The following is a 26,836-nucleotide window of genomic DNA, read 5'->3' as shown; positions in this document are numbered from 1 at the left end:
GTCTATCTTCTATTAGACACATTCAATCATTTGTTTCATATTGTACAGCATGTTGTCTATCTTCTAGAAGACACATTCAATCATTTGTTTAATATTGTAAAACATGTTGTCTATCTTCTATTAGACACATTCAATCATTTGTTTCATATTGTACAACATGTTGTCTATCTACGAAAAGACACATTCAATCATTTGTTTCATATTGTACAACATGTTGTCTATCTTCTATTAGACACATTCAATCATTTGTGTCATATTGTACAACATGTTGTCTATCTTCTATTAGACACATTCAATCATTTGTGTCATATTGTACAACATGTTGTCTATCTTCTATAAGACACATTCAATCATCCGATCCCGATTATATACCGTACGTTTCGTTTATACTCGACAACCTCTTCAACCGCACCAATTATTCCCACAATTCCTTGTGGGCTCGGCCGGGAATCTTTTTGAGTCCAAGTTTTTCACGGAACGGCTGGTCAAGTCAGGCATGACGTTTTACTGATAATTATTTGGGCAGGAAATTGTAATTTGTTCAGGATTCCCAGAATAACTCACCTCGTCTCCTGCCAAAGATCTTTAATGACCGTGCGATCTTAAATATCCAACAACTAATGTTACCATATGGGAACCTTACTAACGTCTATCCCAGGGAGGATACATATGCGACCCCTACTAACGTCTATCTGAAGGAACATACATGTGGGACCCCTACTAACGTCTATCTGAAGGAAGATACATGTGGGACACCTACTAACGTCTATCTGAAGGAAGATGCATATGGGACCCCTATTAATGTCTATCCGAAGGAAGATGCATATGGGACCCCTACTAACGTCTATCTGAAGGAAGATGCATATGGGACCCCTACTAACGTCTATCTGAAGGAAGATGCATATGGGACCCCCACTAATGTCTATCCGAGGAAGGATACATAGGGGACCCCTACTAACGTCTATCTGAAGGAAGATGCACATGGGACCCCTACTAACGTCTATCTGAAGGAAGATGCATATGGGACCCCTAGTAATGTCTATCCGAAGGAAGATGCATATGGGACCCCTACTAACGTCTATCTGAAGGAAGATGCATATGGGACCCCCACTAACGTCTATCCGAGGGAGGATACATATGGGACACCCACTAACGTCTATCTGAAGGAAGATGCACATGGGACCCATACTAACGTCTATCTGAAGGAAGATGCATATGGGACCCCTATTAATGTCTATCCGAAGGAAGATGCACATGGGACCCCTACTAACATCTATCTGAAGGAAGATGCATATGGGACCCCCACTAACGTCTATCCGAGGGAGGATACATATGGGACACCCACTAACGTCTATCTGAAGGAAGATGCACATGGGACCCATACTAACGTCTATCTGAAGGAAGATACATATGGGACCCCCACTAATGTCTATCCGAGGGAGGATACATAGGGGACCCCTACTAACGTCTATCTGAAGGAAGATGCACATGGGACCCCTACTAACGTCTATCTGAAGGAAGATACACATGGGACCCCCACTAACGTCTATCTGAAGGAAGATGCACATGGGACCCCTACTAACGTCTATCTGAAGGAAGATGCACATGGGACCCCTACTAACATCTGTGATGAAACTATGGTTAATAACTGATGCAGTTCCTTCTTCATCCGCTTGCGGCTTATAAAAGAGTTGGTTTGTCGAGAGAGGGATTACTCTACAATTGTCTGGCTTCAAGTTGGTAAGAAAGATAGTGTGTCTTATATATGACTCTGCCTTTTATTATGATTGATGAATGCTTGCTTATCAAAGTATTATTCTTTTATAGATGCTGCTGAATTGAATTGGATTAAAGCTCATGATCTTTGGAGTTTGTGTGGACTTGATTTTCGCCACAACTTAATCCAATTGAATCCTTTCCTTGAGGACCATGGACAAGCTGCTATGACTCGAGACGTTCTGTGGGGATCCCCAGGCGACGAATGCCGCCGGCCAATGGGGACATTGGTATAGTTCCCTCCAGAACTACATCTCCGTGGTAGCTGATCTCTCCGAGCCGCAAACGCTCTCGATACTGACCTGCCACGTGAGCGACACTGTCTATGATTACATCTCTCATTGTGAAACGTATGAGACCGCTGTAGAGACACTGAAAGACGTCTACATAAAACCAAGAAGCGCCTTGTACTTCCTCCTCCATGTTTGACAGTTTGTGTCACACACTGAGGAACCATCCTTTCGCCTACTCGACTGCGTACAAAAACCCTGCGTGATGAACCAAAGATTTCAAATTTTGATTCATCGGTCCATAAGACCTTCTTCCAGTCTTCAGTAGTCCACTAGCGGTGCTTCATAACCCAGGCAGGCCTCTTTTTCTTATTTTGCTATCTTAGCAATGGCTTTCTTACTGCCACTCGACCTGTCAAACCTGCAGCTCAAAGTCTTCTCTTCACAGTTACAGTTGAAACTGAGACTTGCTTGCTTCGACCAGTGTTAAGCTGTGCTTGAAGCTGTTGTCCTGTGAGTTGCCTATCACACAAGCTGTTGACTCTCAGAAACCTGTCTTCTGATTCTGTTGTGGCTTTGGGTCTGCCAGACCTCTTCCTGTCAGAGTTTCCTCCAGTTTCCAATATACTACTTCCTGCAGTGCAATATTGTCCAAATAATGCTTCAGAGGGTGTAATAACAGTCTGTTCCGTTACTGCTTTTATACAGACATGGGGTTTGTAATCAAGTAATCAGCAGAGGTTTGGACACCTGTAGGAATTGTTTGCATCAACTTTCAAGGCTTAATTTACTTACATTGCTGCAGAACAGCTGTAAGTTGTTAACCCATTACTTGTTCCCTGAAGAAGGCCTTTTTTACAATATAACTGTGCAATTTACATTATTTTCCCGTTTTTGCTCACCTAAACTTTTTGTTTTAACCTCGAGCAGTTTACTGCTTACCTTTGTACCATTTCAGGTTATTCATTGGACTTGAATTGCTTAAATTTCAATAAAAACTGGAAAAATTGAGGTGTTCTAAAACTTTTGACCGGTAGTGTGTATATGTGTATATATATATTGTTGCGGATATGAGGATTGTGTTTTTTTTATTGTGTTGTATTGTATAGTAAATTTTTGTAAATATCACCCTCTGTAAAATGTAATGATTCCTTGTAAATACCTCCGTAGTGTAAAGGTAAAAAGGGCGTCTCGGTAATTAGTCCATAAAGCATACACGTCAGCCAATCATAGAATACCCCTGTTCGATAGCTTATATCTTATTATGTGTTTTAGAGTAAGGCCTTGTCTTCCATTAGAATGACACTCCATTGCACCGAATTGTCAATTAAGAATAGCTCCCCTTCAATAATTCCATTTCCCAGCCAAATTCTCCATCTGTGGGTAAAGCAGTTCACAAGCATGGGGTGCACGCCCTCTCAATTCGCTGCTATAGTGAAAATGTGCTCCGTGCTCTGTTGGAACAGGAGGGGCGGGGTCGCCAGGGAGAGGCAAGCCCAGGGCGCGCCACGAAGGGCGGGGCTGTGCAGCCCCATGCCCAAATAAGGAGACAAGCCCGTGGGATTACCATACAAGGTCACGAAACAGAGCACGGGGGAGAGGGCGGTACCGAAACCGAAGAGGGCGTGTCAGACCCGCGCTAACGGTATGCGAGAGGGGTGCAAAAGAAGCAGATGAGCGGGAGAGAAGTGAGAGAAAGGCTGAGCTGAGCTGCGTGGAGAGGTACACGAAAAGGAAGGGTCCAAGAGAAAGCCGAGGAGCTTTTACGAAGCAAGCTACACGAGAGATACAGCCGAGGAGTGCAGCCCCGTTTCAACCAGCCGCGTGAAGCCCTGACGGTGTGCGCTGTAAAGCGGATTTCAAGGCGCTGCCGGCTTCTCGCTTCCCGCCCGGAGTGGACCTGCTCGCTGTGCCCTGTGATCCCACCTGCTCATCCTTTCCAGCCATTCCTGCCCGCAAGTTCCCCATTTTGCCTACGTGAGTTTGTTATGTTTGTTCTGTCCTGGGTAGTAACTAAGTCTGTATAAGCTAGTAATTTTCACTGTGTCACCTGCGTCTCATGTCCCCTGTAAATAATCGTGACTGCTCTTTTTGCTTATGTGTGTAAATAATAATAAACCCCGTTACTCTTCTGTACGTCTTCTTCCTCTTTGCATTCGGTCACTTTAGAGTTTTCCAGATTGAGTAGCTGTGGCGCGCTACGGCCAACGTTGGGTGAATCGGGTTTAGTCGGGGAATAACTGTTCGGCCGCGGTTACACCACCACTCGGTAAAAATAACATCTAATCCGCGGACCGTAACAAATTGGTAGTCAGGAGTTGGGATTCGAACCTGGGACTAAATTTATTTAGCCCAAATTTTGGACACCAATTGTGTTATGACAGCAACAAATTGGTGTCGGGGAGTGAGATACGAGGCCCGAAGCGCGCTTAATGCGCTCAAAATTACGAGCTGCTGAAAATTTGTGTTTTAAAGCAAAACCCGAATTTTGAAATCGCGCCATGGCTGGTCAAGGCGACGGGATGCCGGTGGGAGAGATAAGCGGGGTGGAATCGACCCAGGACCTCGGGGAAATGTATGTGGAGGAAAGGGAGGAGGAGAACATAGGCAATGTGGTTGAGGGGGTATCAGGCGCACAAAATGGCGCTCTCGCGCACGAGGTTACGGGCGCGCAAAATGGCGCCTCGCACATGGCCACGGCGCCCGCGACCGTAACAGCGCCGCTGGTGGATTCGAACCTTTTTTTCCTGCAAATGGGGGCCTATATGGACAAAATGAGGGACGAAGCGAGGGCTAATAGTGAAAAAATGGAAAACAGAATGATGGGGGCCCTTATGGGAGAAATGGGGAACCGGATGGATGCTCAGAGTGAGCAAATGAGGGCTCAGAGTGAGCTAATTGGGGGTAATGAGGAACGAAGCGAGGGCTCAGAGTGAGCAATTGGGGGTAATGAGGGACGGAGCGAGGGCTGATAGTGAGCGATTAGAGGGCCAAATGGGGATAATGAGGGACGAAGCGAGGGGTACCGGTGAGGGATTAGAAAAAAAATTTGAGGGGTTAGACAATGGGATAAAAGAGGTAAAGAATGGGTTAATGGGGTTAGAAAATAGGATGGAAGACAAATTGCGGGAGATAGGGGAGCAATCCGCCCGAGAAATTAAACAAATGGGAGAGCAGATAGAGGAGGTGAAAATCGGGGTAGAAACCAAACTGGATGCTCAGAGGGATGAATTGGGACAGATGAGGGCAGCATCGACAAAAGAGAGGGAGGAGATGAAAGAGGAGATACGACGAGGTGTAGGTGAGGAGGTCTCGGGGGTACGCGAGGAGGTAAAGCGAGGCGAAAAGCGTATAGAGAAAGAGGTGAGAAATGGGACGGCTAGGTTACAAGGGGGAATAGAGGACCTGACGGAGGAGGTGGAACAGCTGACGGAGGGACAAAAAGAACTAACGGAGCAGGTTCAAAGGAACACTGCGGTACTAGGAGGGTTAAAAGCGACACAAAACGACATTAAAAATGACTTGATAGCGACACAGAGGCAATGTCAGATGGTACGTGAGGGACTGACAACGAGGTTGGACGAGGTGACAGAGGTAATGGAGACGAAGGACCGAGAGGTGAGGATGCACATAGAAACGGTCAAAATAGCCTTAGAGGACGAACTTGAGGAGACGCACCGGGAAATAAAAGAGGTGAAGCAAAAATTAGAGGAAGTGGAAGAAGAGGTGAGTGAAATTAAGAAGGGACGGACAGAAACTAAGAGAGAAATACAGGAGGAGGTGATGGAATATGTACAAGGTCGGTGCTCAACTCATAATGGTGTGCTCACTAACCAAATAAAGAGTTTGCAGGTGGCGAAGGAGGTGTGGAGACGAGGTGCCAAGGTGAGTGGCGATATACGTGGAAATGTACATGATGTGAGGGGAGCTTCAGTCGGCTTGGGGGTTGATTTGAATCCGGGTGTTCGTGAGAGGCCGTTGGTGAAGTGTGCGACAGGTCTGGTGTGCGAAAGAGGAGGTGTGCGAGAATGTCCGACTCTGGGGTGTGTGAGGAAAAAGTGCGCGCCAAGGAGTGAGTGTGCTGTCGAGAGTGAGTCGGTTGTAGCACGTGTGCGAGGGAGCACATGGAAGCACGGTGTGGTGAGTGTTACGGCGGAAGTAACGAGAGAGTGTGCGCAAGAGGATGCGCGAAAAAGGTGTGTAACAGACAGGTGCATGGGGAAAGAGTGCGCTGTCAAGAGTAAGGGTGAGTGCGCGACCAAGAGTGGAGGTGAGAGTAGTAAGAGTGACACGGAGCGTGAGTTGGTTGTGACAGGTGAGAGAGGATGTACACCTGGAATGGAAGGATGCACACCTGGAATGGTAGAGCATGTGCGGGAATGCACACTTGAGTTGGTAGTAAGGCACGTGGTTGGGTGTGCGAGTGAGAGCACACCTGTGATTGTCACAGAGGAGGTGACCGAGAAGGGGGCGCGAAGAGGTGTGTTAGGTGTGCGAACAACGAGTGGGTGCAAAGGTGTGAGGTGGTCAGGTGTGTGACCAGGTCTGTGAGTGGAATGAGTGTACCTGGGTGTGTAAGAGAAGGTGCAATGACCAAGAGCAGGGAGACGGCTGGATGTATGAGAAAGAAAGGGGTAGCGTATGCGTGTAAGCATGCAGGTGAGGCATCGACGGTAACCGGGTTAGCGGTTAGAACGACAGTTAGCCGAATCGGGCCCTCGGTGCGCGTCGGGCAGCTTCGCGTGCCGCGAGGACCAGCGGGGATCCGAACCACGGCGGGTTCGAAAGGACCGCCATACGCGATCCACGCTGGGCATCGCTTTGAACGGCCGTGTCCGTGCTCCACTAGGCGGGACGGGCAGCCCGATAGGAAGGGTCGTCATGGCGACCCCTTTTTGTTGAGGCATTCCGGCAGGTCGAGATCGGGCCATGGGATGGCTCCGTGCCAAGGTGGTGCGTGGGATCTCGGCCCGGGTAAGCCCCCGTCCCTGCACCGAATGCAGGACGTATCCAGCCGCTGGCACAAAACAACCCGCATTCATTGCTCGGCTTTACGAAGCCGAGCTCTGGAAGTGAATTGGCCCACCGAGAGGCACGAGTAAGTAGACAGTGATGACGAGGATAGTGTTTTGGCCCCGAAATTAGAAAAACAAAATTTGATGATTGGCAAAGGATTGGCAGAGTGATGATTGGTAATGGTACAGTGATTGGCAGATGATTGGCAAAATTTTGATTGGCTGAAATTTGGTGAGCAAAATTGGTAGTGGAACGTGCCCCATGTGATGGGATGGCCAATCTACCATCCCTCACAGCGGGGGGCAAAGGAGCACTAGATTATGGGGTTGATGGCAGTGAAAACTAGCCCGGGTGGGTTAGGATATATAGTGTGTAGGGATCTAGAGAGATGACCTTAGGTGACGTTAAGATTAGGTAGTGACAATGACACCTGTAGTGGGGATGCAGGTAGATTAGAGTGGATGATAATGACGTGGTATGTGCTTAGTTTAAAGGGAAGACGGGGAGCACTAAGTTAGCAGGGCAACAGGTAGTTCAGATGATGCCGTGTGAGTGTTGGAGGTGTATTCAAGTGGATTGAGCAGTGTGTGAGGATTGAACAGGTGTGGTTGAACAGGTGTGATTGCACAGGTGTGCAACTGAACAGGTGTATGGAGCAGTGTTTGAGTGATGGTGATGGTGATGGTGATGTGTGTTGTGTTGACCAACTGGTCCAGGAAGAGGAGGAGGGTGCAGGTGGCACCAGGAGTGAGCGCACAGGTGTGCAACAACAGGTATGAGGAACAGGTGTATGGAATAAATGGTAGTGTGGAGTATATGGAGTATTGGAATGGATGCTAGTGGAGTGAGTATAGTGGAAACTATGGAGTGGAGTGGATGGTGCGAAGGTGTGAATGGGGGAACAGTGGACCCCCATCACGGATACCCGGGGCGGGTAGTGTAAGTGTTAGGTAGAGGGTACAGGTAAATTGTGGTTGGATATTGGCATCTGTGGTGCGGGTGAGAGAATGGTATTTGGTTGGGTGCATTAGTGTTGTGGAAATGGCTGGGCGTGTAGCCTGTTAGTGTGTGTAGTTGGTTTGGGCACTCCACCACTGTGAGGATGTCGGCCAGGTGAGGCCGCAGGTGGGCTCTGGGAGCCGGTAGTTGTTGTGGATGGGGCCTGAGGATCCGGAGGACGGACCCGGGTAGCCCAGTGCCAGAGGGCACCGAGTGGGGTGACAGAGCCAGGAGGGGCCTTCCCCAGTTAGTTAGGTTAGGGTGAGGAGCTAGGTAAGCTCGGGTGGCAACTGCAGTGGTGGAGGTGTGCAGGTGGGTAGACCTGCTGGGAGAGCTACACGTCACAGCCCAGAAATTGTGCAAGGGCACCGGGAGATGAATCGGGGGAGTGAGACCCCAAATTGAGAAGCACCACAGTTTGGTCAATGGGAATTGGTTTTTGAACCCATAGAGTAAGTGGCCAATGGATTGGCAGGGAAAGACCTCGGGCGGGTAGTGTAAAGTGTGTTAAAGTCATTTAGAAAGTAGTTAGGATGAAAATCTCCTCGCACCATCTGCATCCACTCACCTGAGATGACGTACCTCCACACCATGCCATGTTTTGATTATTTTTATTGTGCAAATGTTTGGAATGTGAGACGCATCATGACGTGGGTGTGACATTGTGCTTTGTTGTTCCATCTCTTCCTCCTTATGAGGATTGATGATGAATTGGGTGATGGCAAATTTTGAAGTAGAGGGATTGTGGAGACGAATTTGGTATAAGGGAAATATGGGGAGACGTGACAGTAGCGACGAATTTGTAATGTGTAGATTTTGTACATATGGGGTAAGGGCAAGGGTAGTGTAGGTGACAGGGGGGTGACGTACGGTAGGGACGAGCTTTCTCACTTCGCCCTCCGTACGCATTTCGCCTTGCATTGCCTTATTGATGTGTACCCTTGTGACCTTACCCCTCGCTCATTTGTCTTTCCCCTTTTGTCTCCCACATGACCTGTGCGCCACTGGGCGCCGAGGGGAGCGTGCGTGAGTCGGCCATTGTGCGCCCGGAACTCTCAGAACCAGCTGTCTGCATCGATGCACCACATTATGGACCACATGTCTGTGGCCGAGCACTACTTATGGACCCCATGGGTTGGGGCATGGCCCCTCTGCTGGAACCGGCCATGAAGGCCCGAAATCTTGCTGGCGGACCTTGGCCACAGGGCACCGATGCCCCCCAGGTGAACCACACGTAGTCGGCCTGGTGGGCCATAAATAAATAAAAAGGACACGTTGGGTGCAAGTTTTAACACAAATAGGCCGCCAGCAAAGAAAAGACAACTGGAAGAAATAATAATAGCCAGCAGAGGGAGCCGAAGAGCAAGAGATCACCTGCAGGGTTAGGGGTTGTTGATTTTATTTTTATTCATTGAGCACTGATGAACTGTGGTGACTGCACCGATTGGTGCTTGAGGGTGTTTTGGTGCGTTATAGGTGCTTTCATGGTGCGTCGATGCAGAGCAGACTGTCTCCCCCCCAGAAAGAACAATTACAGGTCCTGGGTTAGTCTTGTAAATAAAAGTAGTGTCAATTGTAAATAATGCTCCCCACCGTCAATGTATAGTTTGAAGACCATTCCGCAATTCGGTTAACTGTGGGCGTAAGTCCGTTAGGCAGGGTGCAAAGGAGCAGCGGGACACATTTATTTATGTTTTAAAACTGTCGCACTCAGGGTCAGGTTAAAAGTAGAGGGAACTACACCTACGTGTCACACTAAATTAAGTTGTAGGCCCGGGATGTGCCTAAGAGGAGGAGGGTGCAGTGTTGCGGATATGAGGATTGTGTTTTTTTTATTGTGTTGTATTGTATAGTAAATTGTTGTAAATATCACCCTCTGTAAAATGTAATGATTCCTTGTAAATACCTCCGTAGTGTAAAGGTAAAAAGGGCGTCTCGGTAATTAGTCCATAAAGCATACACGTCAGCCAATCATAGAATACCCCTGTTCGATAGCTTATATCTTATGTGTTTTAGAGTAAGGCCTTGTCTTCCATTAGAATGACACTCCATTGCACCGAATTGTCAATTAAGAATAGCTCCCCTTCAATAATTCCATTTCCCAGCCAAACTCTCCATCTGTGGGTAAAGCAGTTCACAAGCATGGGGTGCACGCCCTCTCAATTTGCTGCTATAGTGAAAATGTGCTCCGTGCTCTGTTGGAACAGGAGGGGCGGGGTCGCCAGGGAGAGGCAAGCCCAGGGCGCGCCACGAAGGGCGGGGCTGTGCAGCCCCATGCCCAAATAAGGAGACAAGCCCGTGGGATTACCATACAAGGTCACGAAACAGAGCACGGGGGAGAGGGCGGTACCGAAACCGAAGAGGGCGTGTCAGACCCGCGCTAACGGTATGCGAGAGGGGTGCAAAAGAAGCAGATGAGCGGGAGAGAAGTGAGAGAAAGGCTGAGCTGAACTGCGTGGAGAGGTACACGAAAAGGAAGGGTCCAAGAGAAAGCCGAGGAGCTTTTACGAAGCAAGCTACACGAGAGATACAGCCGAGGAGTGCAGCCCCGTTTCAACCAGCAGCGTGAAGCCCTGACGGTGTGCGCTGTAAAGCGGATTTCAAGGCGCTGCCGGCTTCTCGCTTCCCGCCCGGAGTGGACCTGCTCGCTGTGCCCTGTGATCCCACCTGCTCATCCTTTCCAGCCATTCCTGCCCGCAAGTTCCCCATTTTGCCTACGTGAGTTTGTTATGTTTGTTCTGTCCTGGGTAGTAACTAAGTCTGTATAAGCTAGTAATTTTCACTGTGTCACCTGCGTCTCATGTCCCCTGTAAATAATCGTGACTGCTCTTTTTGCTTATGTGTGTAAATAATAATAAACCCTGTTACTCTTCTGTACGTCTTCTTCCTCTTTGCATTCGGTCGCTTTGGAGTTTTCCAGATTGAGTATCTGTGGCGCGATACGGCCAACGTTTGGGTTGAATCGGGTTAGTCGGGGAATAACTGTTCGGCCGCGGTTACACCACCGCTCGGTAAAAATAACATCTAATCCGCAGACCGTAACAATATATATATATATATATATATATATATATATATATATATATATATATATATATATATATATATATATATATATATATATATATATATATATACGTATATATATATATATATATACGTATATATATATATATATACGTATATATATATATATATATATATATATATATATATATATATATATATATATATATATATATATATATATATATACAGTGGAACCTTGACTTACGAGTGCACCAACTTACGAGTTTTTCGAGATACGAGCCGTTGCTCGGGCGGTTTATTGCTTTGAGATGCGAGCCGAGATCTGAGTTATGAGCTTTCGCCACCCGCCACCAGGTGGGTTCCGGTCACGTGGTTATCTTGCCGTACAAGTATCTCTGCCGTATATCGCTGCATTTTTGTTTTCGCATGTTGGTTATTTTGAGTTTACGCCAGCCGCCACCAGGTGGGTTCTGGTCACGTGGTTATCTTGCCGTGCAAGTATCTCTGCCGTATATCGCTGCATTTTTGTTTTCGCATGTTGGTTATTTTGAGTTTACGCCAGCCGCCACCAGGTGGGTTCCGGTCACGTGGTTATCTTGCCGTGCAAGTACAGTATCTCTGCCGTATATCGCTGCATTTTTGTTTTTGCATGTTGGTTATTTTGGAAAATTTCTTAGTTTTAACCACGGGTCCTAAGTAATTGAGTGCCAAGGGCAGTACTGAGAAGAAGAAGAGGATGATGTGCTTGGATATAAAACACGCAATCGTCGAAAAACATGAGCGAGGTGTGCGTGTTGTCGACTTGGTGAGGCAGATGTGAAGGCAGCTGAAGATTTTATTATAACTTTTGCTGAACTGATAGAAGCCGAACGATACATCCCCCAGCAAATCTTCAACTGTGACGAGACAGGGCTCTTCTGGAAAAAGATGCCGAGGAGGACGTATATAACGGCAGAGGAGAAGAGCATGCCAGGCCACAACTTGTTCAGAGTGCCGGCGATAGCTCGCCTTCTCTTTGTGGAAGACACGGTGAGATCCTTAACATCCAACAACTAATGGGACGCAAACGGGGCGCCCAGTTTAGCGGTACACACATTGATGAATCACCCTGCCTGTGAAACACCGACATGACAGGTTATAGCTGGGTCGGGATTCAAACCCAGGCTGGACAGTTTAGAGTCAAGTGTGCGTACCTCCAGTCCAGGCCATCCTGCCAACTTGTATGCTGCATACAGGTGAAATATAAAGCGCGAGATATTTTTATATATACTGCATATTTAAAAAAAAAATGGTGTGGTTTTTGGCGGGCTGGAACGGATTAATAGCATTTCAATGCATTTTAATGGGGAAATTTGATTTGAGAAACGAGCAATTTGAGTTACGAGCTCGGTCACAGAACAAATTAAACTCGTAAGTCAAGGTTCCACTGTATATATATATATATATATATATATATATATATATATATATATACATATATATATATATATATATATATATATATATATATATATATATATATTGTTATGGTTCTCTCGCCGGCCTTCTTCCCCTTATCAAAGGGGGATTAATCCCTTTGTCTTTACTGGGCCTAGCGGAACCGGGGCTTGCAACGTCCCTTCCGGACAGCGCCAAATAGGGTTTCGGGACCAAATTCTCGCTCGTACCTAAGTACTCGCGCTGCCCTGGAAGCGAGGAAACAAGCCTCGCACGAACCACGTGTGGTTGGAACACCCCGAGCGGTTTGCGTTCACGTGATCCGCGCAGTTATAATTAATGGACCCCGATTTAAGCGATCTTATTCGTGCCACGCTTACTCAATGATGAAACCACAAAGACGATCAAATCAAGAACAAAGAACAGATTGGTTTAATTATTATTCTACGTCTATACAGCTCAAGGACGAAGAGACACAGAGAAATCCTTATACATTCTTAACTATCCCAGAGACAACGGGCCCGACTCACACTCACACGGTGTATTGCAGATGGGCAGGTGTTCCCCAGCGCGTCCAAGGATGGTCCTCGTCCAGCTCTCCACGGTCCCCAGCACGTCCGCGAAGATGGTGATCAGCGAAGGCAGGGCCACGTAGCGCGTCTCTCGAGCAAAGGCGATATATCGGGGCGAACGGTAGGGAGGGCTTTTACGGCAAAGGGGCAATTACTCAACCTCATTCACTCGCTTGGCTGAAATGCGCAAGTTCGTTATAAACATGCCTGGCTGCGCCCGCGTATCTCTGGCGACCAACTCTTCTTCCTCAACGCCTTGGTGTTGGTTAGTGCACGCGTTCTTATGCGATAGTCAAGTTCATCAAGCGGTACAACGCGAGTTCTCTCATCAAGTCCTCTCTCGGCACGTCCTCTCTCTCCTCTGCAAGTCCTCTGCCAGTCCTCTCCCTCTCTGCAAGTCCCTGCCAGTCCTTCCGAGGGTTTTGCGCATCGGGTTATATAGGCCCGCCCCGCGAACCTTCTGGAACTCACCAGACTCTTCTCACCACGCCCTCTGACACAACCACCTCTGAGCCGATTGGCGGCTCATGCTTACCGTCATCGCGTCTGCCGCGCCGACCTCGACGCCGTCCCTGTTTCTTAGGCCTACCTCGTGTTAACTCGACTAGTGAGCAAGCAAAGGGCAGCAAAATGGATTCCACCTATAGAGGTAGAATGGTTTGCAGAAGTAGAACCTATTCTCCTGTCTTTACACAACGCAGAATCCACACTGGAAAGGGCCTACTCTCACACATACTAAGAAATATCTATACTACAAACGAGGCTACATGTTGCTCGTGTGACTATCTATTGGGGGCAACCTTTAACCTTTATTAGGCTCACTTTACAAACCTCAAAACTGTAGCACTGCCCCCCTCCCTCATCAGACTCGTCCCCGAGTCGAACCTACCCAAGTGGGAACGACCGGTTTTGAGAAAGACTTGGGACTAGCTTTTAATTACGTGTGACACTTAGATGTGGTTCCCCCTAACATTTAATCTAACCCATGTATGTGACAGTTTTACAACACTAGATATGTCCCACCTACTGCGTTGTGTAATTAACTAACAGACTCGCACCCACAATTAACCGAATTGCGGAATTAATTTCAAACTAAACATAAAGCCGGTGGGTAGCATCTTATTTACAACCACAAAACCTAATTATTTACATTTCTATAACCCAGGACCTGTTCTTTGTGGAAAGAAGATTGGAGGGGAGAGAAAGCACAGCAATCCACAATACACAAAACACATTGATCAAAAAGTTCACATCTGCTGCTGGTGGCTGTCTGCATCTTCTGTCTTCCTGCATCTTCTTGCTTCCTGCATGTCTCATCTTCTGTGTGCACTAAAGTTTAACGTTCTTCTTTCCTGGCACACCAAGAATAAAATGTACAAAAACCCGTGTTCGTTTTTATTTGTCAGCAGGGCCAACCCTATGTGGTCCAACTGCGTGACATTGATGCCACTCAAAGCACGTGGTCCGAAGATGCAAGGTAAGTTTGCAGCAAAGTACTGCACAGCAAAGTGTAAGGCCACAAAACGTGTGGTCCATGTGTAATGTGGTGCAGCAAAGTGTCTGTGGCAGCAAGTGTGCTGTACACGTGCAGCAAAGTTATAATAAAGAATATGGCAGCAAAGTGCCGCGAGGTTCAGCTGCACAGGTGTAGCAAAGCACAGCCGGGGCGCCGCACACCGTAGGAAGGTGCAGCTGCACAGGTGTAGCAAGGTGCATCCGCACAGTTCGATGTTGCTGCACAACTCCTCCTCCAAAGTGGGTCCATGGGTGGGGAGGAGAGACAAAGCACAGTCAGCAAAGCAGAAAGGGCGCAAAGGTACACATCAAAACAAGGCAATGCAGCATGAGGGGCACGGGAGAGCGAGCAGAGCAAGCTCGTCCCTAACAGTCCGTACCCCCCCCCCCCTCCTGTCTCCCAGATCCCCCTCTAAGCCAAATTCGTCTTCCAATCCCACCCAAGAAGGAAGAGATGGAATAACACACAATGTCACTTTCACGTCATGATGCGTCTTACACTCTCAAACAGTTTACTTGGTGCTGGTGCGGAGCTTTGTTCTTCTTGGTGAATGAATGTGGATGGCGCGAAGGGGATTCCTCTTCCTAACTACTCTAGTTACATTAACTCCTTTACACTACCCGGGGTCATGTCCTGCCAATCGGCATCTTTAAACGATGCGGTTCTAAAAACCTGATTTCCATTGACCACCTGGTGCCTTCCAAATTTGGGTCTCACTCCCTAATTTTTCACACTGTGCCTTTGCACCATTTCGGGGCTGGGTCATGTGGCTCCACTAGCAGGTCCAATTACCTGCGCACGTCCACCACTGAAGTCGCCACCCGAGCTTACCTTGCTCCTTGCGACTACCTAAATTGGGGAAGGCCCCTCCTGGCTCTCTCACCCCCTGATGCCCTCCTAGGCATTGGGCTACCCGGGTCCTTTCCTAGGATCCTCGGGCCCCACTGAACACTACTCATAACTCTAACTGGCTCCCAGAGACTACCTGCGGCCTCACATGGCCAACAAACTACCAGTGGCGGAGTGCTTCAATAACCATGCGCACCAACAAAGCCCACACGCCCAGCCATTCCATAGACTCATGCACCCAACCAGGCACTTCTTGCTACTTCCTGCACCACAGGTGTCGATATCCAACAATTTACCTAAGCCGTCTACCTGACTTTAAACTACCCACCCCAGGTATTCGTGAATGGGTCCATCTCCCCCCATTCACTCCTTCGCACCATGCATTCCACACCTTTTACTTCACACCAAGCATTCCACACCACTCATTCCACACCATTTATTCCACACCATTTATTCCACACCAATTATTCCCGGCACACCTCTTGTGCTCACATTCCTTTTTCCACTTGCACACCATGCAAGTCAATTCACTTCAACACAACTCCATTTGTCCTCAATACACCACTTCTGGTTATTCTCATCCAATTCCTCATTTGCTCAAGCTCAATACACACAGATCCTCACACACACAGCATCATCTAACTGACTACTTCCCCTAAAGCTCGTGCTTCCCCGTCTTCCCTTACACTAAGCACACCCTCGTCATTATCATCCACCTAATCTAACTACGTCCCCTCTACCTGTACAAATGTCCCTACTTAAATCTTGTCATCTACTGTCATTTTTCTAAATCCCTATCAATTAACCTAGCCCACCCTCGGCTAGTTTACACTGCCACCCCATAATCTAGTGCTCATGAGCCCTGAATGTGAGGAATGGCGAAACCACCACTCCCCCATGCCGGGTACCATTCGCCAACACCATTGCTATCTGTCCATTGTACTCGAGCCTCTCGGTGCGGAAATACATTTTCACAGCTCGGCTTCGAAAAGCCGAGCGATGCATGCGGGTGGTTGGTCGCCTGTTGGTTGGGTCCGTCCGGCATTTTCGATTCAGGGGAGGAGGCTTGCTTGGGCCAAGGTTCAAGGCTCCATCTCTGCGCGGAGCCTTGCGGTCCCATGCACGATGGCCCAACTGCCCACGGTCGGAGCATCGCAGCCGCCAGGGAGCGAAACCCCAACCTCTCCTACCCCCCCACCCCCTCGAACCGTGCCGATCGCCTTTCCCGCCAAGGCGCAGCGCCGACCATACAGGTCGGGGCCTGGCACGGATCATGCACGGCGCTCCGTAACGTCCATGCTCGGTGGTCCTTGTGAGAACACCGCGGCAACGATCTCCGCCGATCCCCGCAGCACACAAAGCACACCACGCACCGAGGGCTCGCGTCGGCTATACGTCGCGCTAAACGCTACCCCGGTCTGCGTCGATGCTCGGGCCGCGTTCTCACCACACGAGACCCATTCCACACTCGCAAAACGCGGTGCTCCAGCGCCTCCCATACACTCCATACATTTGGTTACCGCACGCTCTCTCTGCACACGATCCGGTGTGCATTCTCTCTCGCACACCGTACTCGCACCTGCACACCTAGGTGCACTCATACCTTCCACACACTCAGTTACACACTTGGCCATCGCACACCCTCGCGTACACCCCTCCGTTACGTACTCCGTAACGTCCACGGGTGTGCACTCTCCCGGTACACACCCAATCGCATGCTCTGATGTGCACTCCTGCACACTCTCTACAACACGCTCCGGTGTGCATACTCCCTCACTCTCCTCGGCCATCGCACACTCTGTTTCACACTCTTCTCTGAAGCACTCGTCCCACTCACATTCACGCTCCGGCGCACACTTCTCTCTCACACGCGCGCCATTCGCTCGCATACACCGCACAAAGGACCTTCCACGAGCGCCCGGGCTACGCCTCGATCCCAAGCGCGCCAAAAACCTTTTCCTGCCATACATATTCCTGCTCACCTTAGGGACCTTCTTCTCCGGCAACCACATCTGCAAACCTTCATTGGGGTTAGCAAGCCCGACATCATGGTGCAAATGCAGACTTTGTGCAAATTCCATTTCGACCTCCCGTGATACATTTTCCGATTCTATCCCTGCCGTCTCTTCGGCCCCAATTTCAATTATAATCATTTCATTTTCTACCTCGACCGTCGGCGCCCATAAAATTTCGTCTTCCAATTCGACCTTCCCCGGCGCTCCCGACATTTCTTTATCCAATTTGACTATCACCGGTTTTCCTACACCCCGTGTCGCGATCTCTATCCCCTCGGTCAATTTAGCCGCGCTCTGCCCTACCCCGCTCTCCCCGCGTTCCTCGCATCGTGTTACCTCGTCGCGTACCAATGCGACCTTCTCGCTCGGCTTGCGCCCAATGTCCTCCCCTATTTCTTTTATGTCCTTCTTTGACTCTGCCATCATTTTTTCCACTTCACACCTGGACTTTTTTATTTCGCCCCTCATTTCCTCTATTTGATTAGTCATTTGAGCACCCATTTGTTAATTTCCCTGGTGGATTTGTTTCCCTGGGCATACATTTTGTTCTCTTCATCCCACTTGATCAAAAATGTCATCATTTGTGCCATAAAAAGGTCCATATCCATTGGTGCTGCGGGCTCGGCTCTCGCCACCACGTGCGAGGTGCCGCCATTTTCTTCACCAGCTGCCGCACCCTTTTCTGCTTACACTACTACCAACTGTCCCTCTCGGTCCTGGGTCATTCATTTTTCATTATCTACCTCCTCTTCTATCCCCACCGGCATTCGATCGCTTTGGCTTTCCATGGCACAAATTTAATTTTGGATTTTAAAAACTAAATTTTGGTCGCTCGTAATTTGTAGTGCGTTAAGCGCACTTCGGGTCCTATCCCAAACTCCTGATACCAATTGTTATGGTTCTCTCGCCGGCCTTCTTCCCCTTATCAAGGGGGGATTAATCCCCTTGTCTTTACTGGACCTGGCGGAACCGGGGCTTGCAACGTCCCTTCCGGACAGCGCCAAATAGGGTTTCGGGACCAAATTCTCGCTCGTACCTAAGTACTCGCGCTGCCCTGGAAGCGAGGAAACAAGCCTCGCATGAACCACGTGTGGTTGGAACACGCCGAGCGGTTTGCATTCACGTGATCCGCACAGTTATAATTAATGGACCCCGATTTAAGCGATCTTATTCGTGCCACGCTTAGTCAATGATGAAACCACAAAGACGATCGAATCAAGAAGAAAGAACAGATTGGTTTAATTATTATTACACGTATATACAGCTCAAGGATGAAAAAGACACAGAGAAATCCTTATACAGTCTTAACTATCCCAGAGAGAACGGGCCCATCTCACACTCACATGGGGTATTGCAGATGGGCAGGTGTTCCCCAGTGTGTCCAAGGATGGTCCTCGTCCAGCTCTCCACGGTCTCCGGCACGTCCGCGAAGATGTTGATCGGCGAAGGCAGGGCCACGTAGCACGTTTCTCGAGCAAAGGCGATATATCGGGGCGAACGGTAGGGAGGGCTTTTACGGCAAAGGGGCGATTACTCAACCTCGTTCACTCGCTTGGCTGAAACGCGCAAGTTCATTATAAACGTGCCTGGCTGCGCCCGGTATCTCTAGCGACCAACTCTTCTTCCTCAACGCCTTGGTGTTGGTTAGCGCACGCGTTCTTATTCGATAGTCAAGTTCATCAAGCAGTACAACGCGAGTTCTCTCATCAAGTCCTCTCTCTGCACGTCCTCTCTCTCCTCTGCAAGTCCTCTGCCAGTCCTCTCCCTCTCTGCAAGTCCCTGCCAGTCCTTCTGAGGGCTTTGTGCATTGGGTTATATAGGCCCGCCCCGCGAACCTTCTGGAACTCACTAGAATCTTCTCACCACGCCCTCTGACGCAACCACCTCTGAGCCCTGATTGGCGGCTCATGCTTACAGTCATCGCCTCTGCCGTGCCGATCTCGAGGCCGCCCCCTCCTTCTAAGGCCTACCTCGTGCTAACTCGACTAGTGAGCAAGCAAATGGCAGCAAAATGGATTCCGCCTATAGAGGTAGAATGGTTTGCAGAAGTAGGACCTATTCTCCTGTCTTTACACAACGCAGAATCCACACTGGAAAGGGCCTACTCTCACACATACTAAGAAATAACTATACTACCATCGAGGCTACATGTTGCTTGTGTGACTATCTATGGGGGACAACCTTTAACCTTTATTAGGCTCACTTTACAAACCTCAAAACCGTAGCAATATATATATATATATATGTGTGTATATATGTATATATATATATATATATATATATATATATATATATATATATATATATATATATATATATATATATGTCTACAGTTTAGCACTGCTGGGTTATTAAAAATGTATTGATGTACAGGGTGTTTCAAAAATATTGATACAACTTTGACTTCCTGCGATTTCTTTGTTTTTTCATCTATACCGTTTTCCTTGTCAGCGTTTGGTGCTGTTATCGTGGTATTTCTTCCCTGGGATTTTTAGCTCCGTAGCTCAACTATGCCATTGGCAGTGGAGCAGAAGACAAAAGTGGTGGCTCTGTGGTATGAGACTAAATCATATGTAGACACCCGCCGGAGGTTCTGCCGGGAATACGACCTCAGAACATATGATGGACGCACAAATTGTGCCATTTAAGGTATTGTGAAACATTTTGAGCACAAGGGTACAATGCACAACCAGAGCAAGGGCAACAGTGGCAGGCCAGCATCAGTAACCAAGAGACAAACCAACATCGACGCCGTGCGGGATTCTGCAGTGGACAGACCAAAGAAGTCCCACCGCCGGCGCTCCCAGGAGCTGGGGATCAAACCAACATCAGTCTGGCGTATCCTCGCTAAGGAACTGAGCTTTCCCCATACATCATTTCTATTAGGCATAAACTGAGTCAAGATGACATGAGAAGGAGACTTGATATGTGCAATTGGCTCAGTGACAGGATGGAGCGGTACCCAAACTGGATCAACCTGATGTGGTTCAGTGATGAAGCCCATTTCCAATTGAACGGTGCCATCAACAACCACAACAACATTTTCTGGAGGGGGGAGAACCACCTGAGACCTACAGAAAAGTTGGACAGAACTTTGGAGTCAGGATCAATGCCTGTCTGAATTGCTGAGGGGCACACATCGAGAAAGTCAATCTATATAATAATACCGTAAGGACTCGACTTTGTTATCCCTTTTACGCCGCACACAGTGACCCGATGCCCACGGCACTAATGCATTTACGATCTACGAACCGCGCTCTTTGTTTATCACGTACAGCCACACTCGAAAAATCTGAATTAGTCGACTTTGGGGCCAAAAAGCATACGATTAACGGCCGATACGACGCCATCTTACGACGCCATCGTATTGGCGTCTGCTGGGCGAAGGCGATGCGATCCGTCCGCTGATTGGACAGTCGAGTGGTGTGAACATGGCTGGTGTGAACCAAATGGTCTTTTTATTCCCTTGAACATTTTAAATTAGGATATATAAGGAAACGTCTTTATCGTCATTTTAATAAAGTTAAATGGAGTGACGTTGCGATACTCGGGGTGCGTTGCATAAATCCTCGTAACTCAGAGAGGTGTAGCAGGTGGCGAGACGTAACACTCCCAGAATGGCGCTATGCCGATTCCTATTACGAATCCATTCATTTTTCAAAAGTATATCGTAGCGTTGTCATTTAAGTAGATTGCAATAAATACGTTGTTCATATACGCACTCTTCATTCTCATCTTTCTTCCTAACTCTTACTCGGACAAGCAAATCCCCGATGCCATCCATAATGGTACACTCTATCCATACACCACATCCTCCCTTCCGTGGATGTTCCACGGGTTCTGGCTCCTCCCGTGCACCGGGTTTTTCGCGCATGCGCGCGGTCTCTCGGGGACTGGGCCTTGGACCGAGCAGCGTTACCTGAATAAACCTCCGTGTGAGAACCTGACCTCTTATTATTATTGGCGTTGAGGTAAAACTTCTGCCTGTGAAATATTTTTTGAATACATTTTATCCCATTGTCATTTCTCACCTCCCCACACAAAGGCAGTAACATGGCGGTTCCGCATATGCGAGCCCCACACGACCACATCAAAATGGCTGTTGCGTGCGAGCCCCACGCGTTCTGTTCTATCAACATGGCGTGTCCATGTGAGTGACTTCGGATGCAGCAGCTTTGACATGGCAGAGACAGGTGAGCAACTTCATCATGTGTGTGACCCTCGTGGGATGCGGGGAGGGGAGGAGCCTCGTATTAGGGGGCTATCGATTCCTTATATATAGCCTACTAGAAATCCCAGAAATTTCTGGTCACATGGGTCATGGGTTCCATTTTGTATTCGTCGATCGTTCATGGAATAAGCACAAGATAGCTCGGTGGGAGTAATGCATTCGATCGTGTCCGTCCGTGTGTGCGTGTGCGTGTGTGTGTGTGTGTGTGTGTGTGTGTGTGTGTGTGTGTTCGTATGTTTGTGTGTTCGTATGTTCGTGAACAAGATATCTGGAAAAGTTCTGAACGGATTTGGATGAAAGTTGGTGGGATGATTGCCCTTGGGATAAGGAAGAATTGATTAGTTTTTGGTGAAGCTCAGGATATTATTCCGGATCCAGGAATTTTTTGGGGGAATTTTGTGGGAAAACATTTTTCTGTTTTACTGCATTAAAGCTTTTATTCTTATTCTTAAAGCCAATTTAATGCATACACATGCATTAAATGATGTTTTTCTCCTCTAATTCCGAGATATATCAAAATAAATTATCTGACAGTTAGGGCTTACTTTCCTTTTCATTTATTGTTTTGGGGAGAGGGGATGTTAAACAAAACGTATTATTCCAACTTGACCCACGGCGGGAGTATGCGCTCTACTGAGTGGCAATGGATTTACGATCTACGAACCGCACTCTTTGTTAATCACGTACAGCCATACTCGAAAAATCTGAATTAGCCGACGTTGGGGCCCAAAAGCATCCGATTAACTGCCGATACGACGCCATCTTACGACGCCATCGTATTGGCGTCTGCTGGGCGAAGGCGAAGCAAGCCGGGCTGATTGGACAGGTGAAGGCGAAGCAAGCCGTCCACTGAGTGGACAATCCAGAGCATGCATTTGTGCCGGTGTCGGCGATCGTTGTTCATATACGCACTCTTCATTCTCATCTTTCTTCCTAACTCTTACTCGGACAAGCAAATCCCCTATGCCATCCATAATGGTACACTCTATTCATACACCACATCCTCCCTTCCGTGGATGTTCCACGGGTTTCGGCTAGTCTATATAATAATAGCGTAAGGACTCGACTTTGTTATCCCTTTTACGCCAGACCCAGTGACCCGATGCCCACGGCACTAATGGATTTACGATCTATGAACCGCGCTCTTTGTTTATCACGTACAGCCATACTCGAAAAATCTGAATTAGCCGACGTTGGGGCCCAAAAGCATCCGACTAACTACCGATACGACGCCATCTTACGACGCCATCGTATTGGCGTCTGCTGGGCGAAGGCGAAGCAAGCCGTCCGCTGATTGGACAGGCGAAGGCGAAAGCAAGCCGTCCACTGAGTGGACAATCCAGAGCATGCATTTGTGCCGGTGTCGGTGATCGTTGTTTATATACGCACTCTTCATTCTCATCTTTCTACCTAACTCTTACTCAGACAAGCAAATCCCCTATGCCATCCATAATGGTACACTCTATCCATACACCACATCCTCCCTTCCGTGGATGTTCCACGGGTTTCGGCTAGTCTATATAATAATAGCGTAAGGACTCGACTTTGTTATCCCTTTTACGCCGCACCCAGTGACCCGATGCCCATGGCACTAATGGATTTACGATCTACGAACCGCGCTCTTTGTTTATCACGTACAGGCATACTCGAAAAATCTGAATTAGCCGACGTTGGGGCCCAAAAGCATCCGATTAACTGCCGATACGACGCCATCTTACGACGCCATCGTATTGGCGTCTGCTGGGCGAAGGCGAAGCAAGCCGTCCGCTGATTGGACAGTCAAAGGCGACAGCAAGCCATCCACTGAGTGGACAATCCCAGAGTGGTGCTATGCCGATTCCTATTATGAATCCATTCATTTTTCAAAAGTATATCATAGCGTTGGCATTTAAGTAGATTGCAATAAATACGTTGTTCATATACGCACTCTTCATTCTCATCTTTCTTCCTAACTCTTACTCGGACAAGCAAATCCCCTATGCCATCCGTAATGGTACTGTGGAAGTACTGTAATGCATTAATATACTGTACTGCATGGTATTAAATGTACTCCAGCATTAATCAAAACTAATATGGAAGTAGAGATCTTGTTGATCGTTGGAATTGGAACACGAAGCAGAGAAACTATTTCGTAAATGAATGTCAGGAATGTATCTCTTGGGAATGGTAATCTCTTGTCCACCTGGTCACAGCCCCAGGCTGGAGCACCCTCCTATTGTGAGGCAAATGGAAACTCGCAGCAGGAGTGGAGCGAGCTGGTGCCGGTGAGACGACCGAGTAACGTTTGCGGAGAACGGATTAGGATTAGCGGAGGAAGGATTAATGCTGCGGTGCCCATAAAAGCGGGAACATCTCCTTGACTCGAGATCACTTGTCCTCAGAAGCTCTGCCCGACGGAACGAACGAATACCAACGAGAAGCAGCGCCAGGAGATCACCGGCGAACAAGAGGAACCAACGACTTGAATTACTAGATTCGTTATAGTATTGTAGTACCTATTATATTGAAACAAGTGAATTAGGAGTTAATAAAGTCTGGATCTTTGTAAACCTGTTTTCCGGTCATTGGTCTTGAGTCCCAAACCACTTCCACGACAGTACACTATCCATACACCACATCCTCCCTTCCGTGGATGTTCCACTGGTTTCGGCTAGTTCCAAGGATTTTGCATAAATACCAATTTCAAACTTTGGCATCTCACTACCTCTAGCAGTGACTTACTGCATTAGCAACCAGTGATATAAAATACCATGTCATAAGCTTTCAAGAAATGTTTGGTTCACATTCACGTTTGAATCCCGGACCAGCTATAAACTGCCGTCCTGGTGTTTGGCAGGCAGTGCGAGGCATCAATGTGTACGTCATCCATCTGATGGACATTAAGACCGATGGACCCATCTGCCCCAATGGCTGCCGGTGAACGTTGAAGATCCAACGGTGCGTTTGCCGGCACTCTGAACAAATTACAAAATACCTGCCATTTTGAACCGAACGGCATGACTAGCCACCCGGTTCGTGAAAAACTCGAGGAAAAAACATTCTTCGGCTGAACCTACAATAGGGAGGGACTAATTTGGGCTGCTAAATAAGTAGTATCAGTAGTAATAGTAATAGGAGTTGTACCAGTAGTAGCAGTAGTAATAAAGGGTAATAGCAGTCGAAGCTGTACTAGGTAAATATATGTACTAGGTAAGTAGACGATGTACTAGGTAACAAGATGACGTACGAGGTAATGAAATGACGTACTAGGTAATGAGACGATGTACGACATATCTAGACGATGTACTAGCTAACTAGACAATGCACTACATATGTAGACGACCTCTTGTGTATCTTGATGATGTACAAGGTAACGAGACGATGTATTATGTAGCAAAACGATGTACGAGATAACGAGAGGATGTTCGAGGTAATGAGACGACATACGAGCTAATGAGACGATGTATTGCATATCTAGACATGTGCACTAGGTAACTAGACAATGTACTACATATATAGATGACCTACTACGTAACTAGATGATATACGACAAACATAGATGATGTACTACGTAACTAGATGGTGTACAACATAACTAGATGATGTACTACATATCTAGACGATGTACTACAAAACTAGATGATGTACTACGTATCTAGACGACACACGAGGTAACAAGACAATGCACTACGTAACTAGATGATGCACGACATCACAAAATGATGTACTACATAACTACACAATGTAAGACGTATCTAGATGATGTACTCTGCATCTAGATGACATACTACATAACTAGATGATGTAATACGTATCTAGACTATGTACTATGTAACTAGATGATGCACTACTTCAATAGATGATGCACAACTTAACTAAACAATGTACGATGTATATAGACAATGTACTACGTCACGAGATGATGCACTACGTAAATAGACAATGTACTACGTAACTAGATGATGCACGACATAACTAGACAATGTACTATGTAACGAGATGATGCACTACGTAACTAGATGATCTACTATGTATCTAGAGGATGCCCTGCATAACTAGATGATGTAATACATAACTAGATGATGGAATATGTATCTAGACAATGCACTACATAACTAGATGATGTAATACATATAGACTATTAGTAGGTGATAAATGTTGCTTCTGGGACACCTCCGTTAACATGGGAAATCCCTATCTAATGTCATTTACCCCCTTGTCTTTTTCAAAAATCGTAAACACCTCTATTTCTCCCTCTATGAACCTATAATCCTTCTCACCTTATGAACCTATAATCCTTCTCGCCTTATGAACCTATAATCCTTCTCACCTTATGAACCTATAATCCTTCTCACCTTATGAACCTATGATTTTCTTCCTTTATGAACCTATAATCCTTCTAGCCTTATGAACCTATGATCCTTCTCACTTACATGTAATTTTTACCCTATTCCCCCCACTACCCCCTTAATGTAGTTCCTTAGACCACTCTACTAATGAGCCTATAAATATATTATCTCTTTCTAACTTTTTAAAGAGTTCCATTCTCCTATAGAACTCATCCCCATCAAGTATATTTATAAAGTATACAGGTTCCTTAACCTTTTGTTGTGAAAGTATAAAGTGGTATGTTTCACGGAGGGTTCTTGTTTGACCTACTCCTCTCCCACATACCATTTTAAAATTATAATATTTATTATCCGATTGATAACCATTAAAGTTCTCACTCCACTCTAATATATTTTTCTTCCCGCCCTCCATTACCCCACTTAACAAATGAATACGTTTATCCGTCTTGAGAACCTTCTGACCAGTGATTCCCTCAACCTCTTGAATCTGATATTTTTCACATTCGTTATGTTTTCCATTTATATACCAAGGTTGATTACACCTCCACTCTTTAGTCTGGTTGATACTTGGTTCTATCATTTATGGCGAAACATTGCATCATCTTTTGTTGAGCCAGTTGCCAACGTGGCACAGGATGACTCAGCCATGACTCAGCCTTGCCAATGACTCAGCCTTGCCTATAAAGGCTCTAACCACACCTTGCTTTTTTAAACACACGTTATGTTTCTCTGGAGGATGGAGGATGAAGCTTTATCAGAAGACAGGTAAGTTTTTTTGTTCTCACGATTAATTATTCATTGTCTTATATGGAACATCATTAACAGCCTCTCAATAAT

The 26,836-nt window shown here is 47.2% G+C and overlaps 1 protein-coding gene across 1 annotated transcript in view; it reads right to left on the bottom strand.

The window, feature by feature from the left end:
- Window positions 1–26,836, bottom strand: part of LOC137423882 (LIM homeobox transcription factor 1-beta) — a 433,294-nt gene that overhangs the window by 124,625 nt on the left and 281,833 nt on the right. The window lies entirely within an intron of this gene.

This window comes from Myxine glutinosa, chromosome 3, assembly GCF_964187855.1.
Source record: "Myxine glutinosa chromosome 3, kmMyxGlut1.1, whole genome shotgun sequence".
Lineage (NCBI taxonomy): Eukaryota > Metazoa > Chordata > Myxini > Myxiniformes > Myxinidae > Myxine > Myxine glutinosa.
The sequence above is the reverse complement of the archived record's forward strand: the minus strand, read 5'-3'. Positions and strand labels throughout refer to the sequence as shown.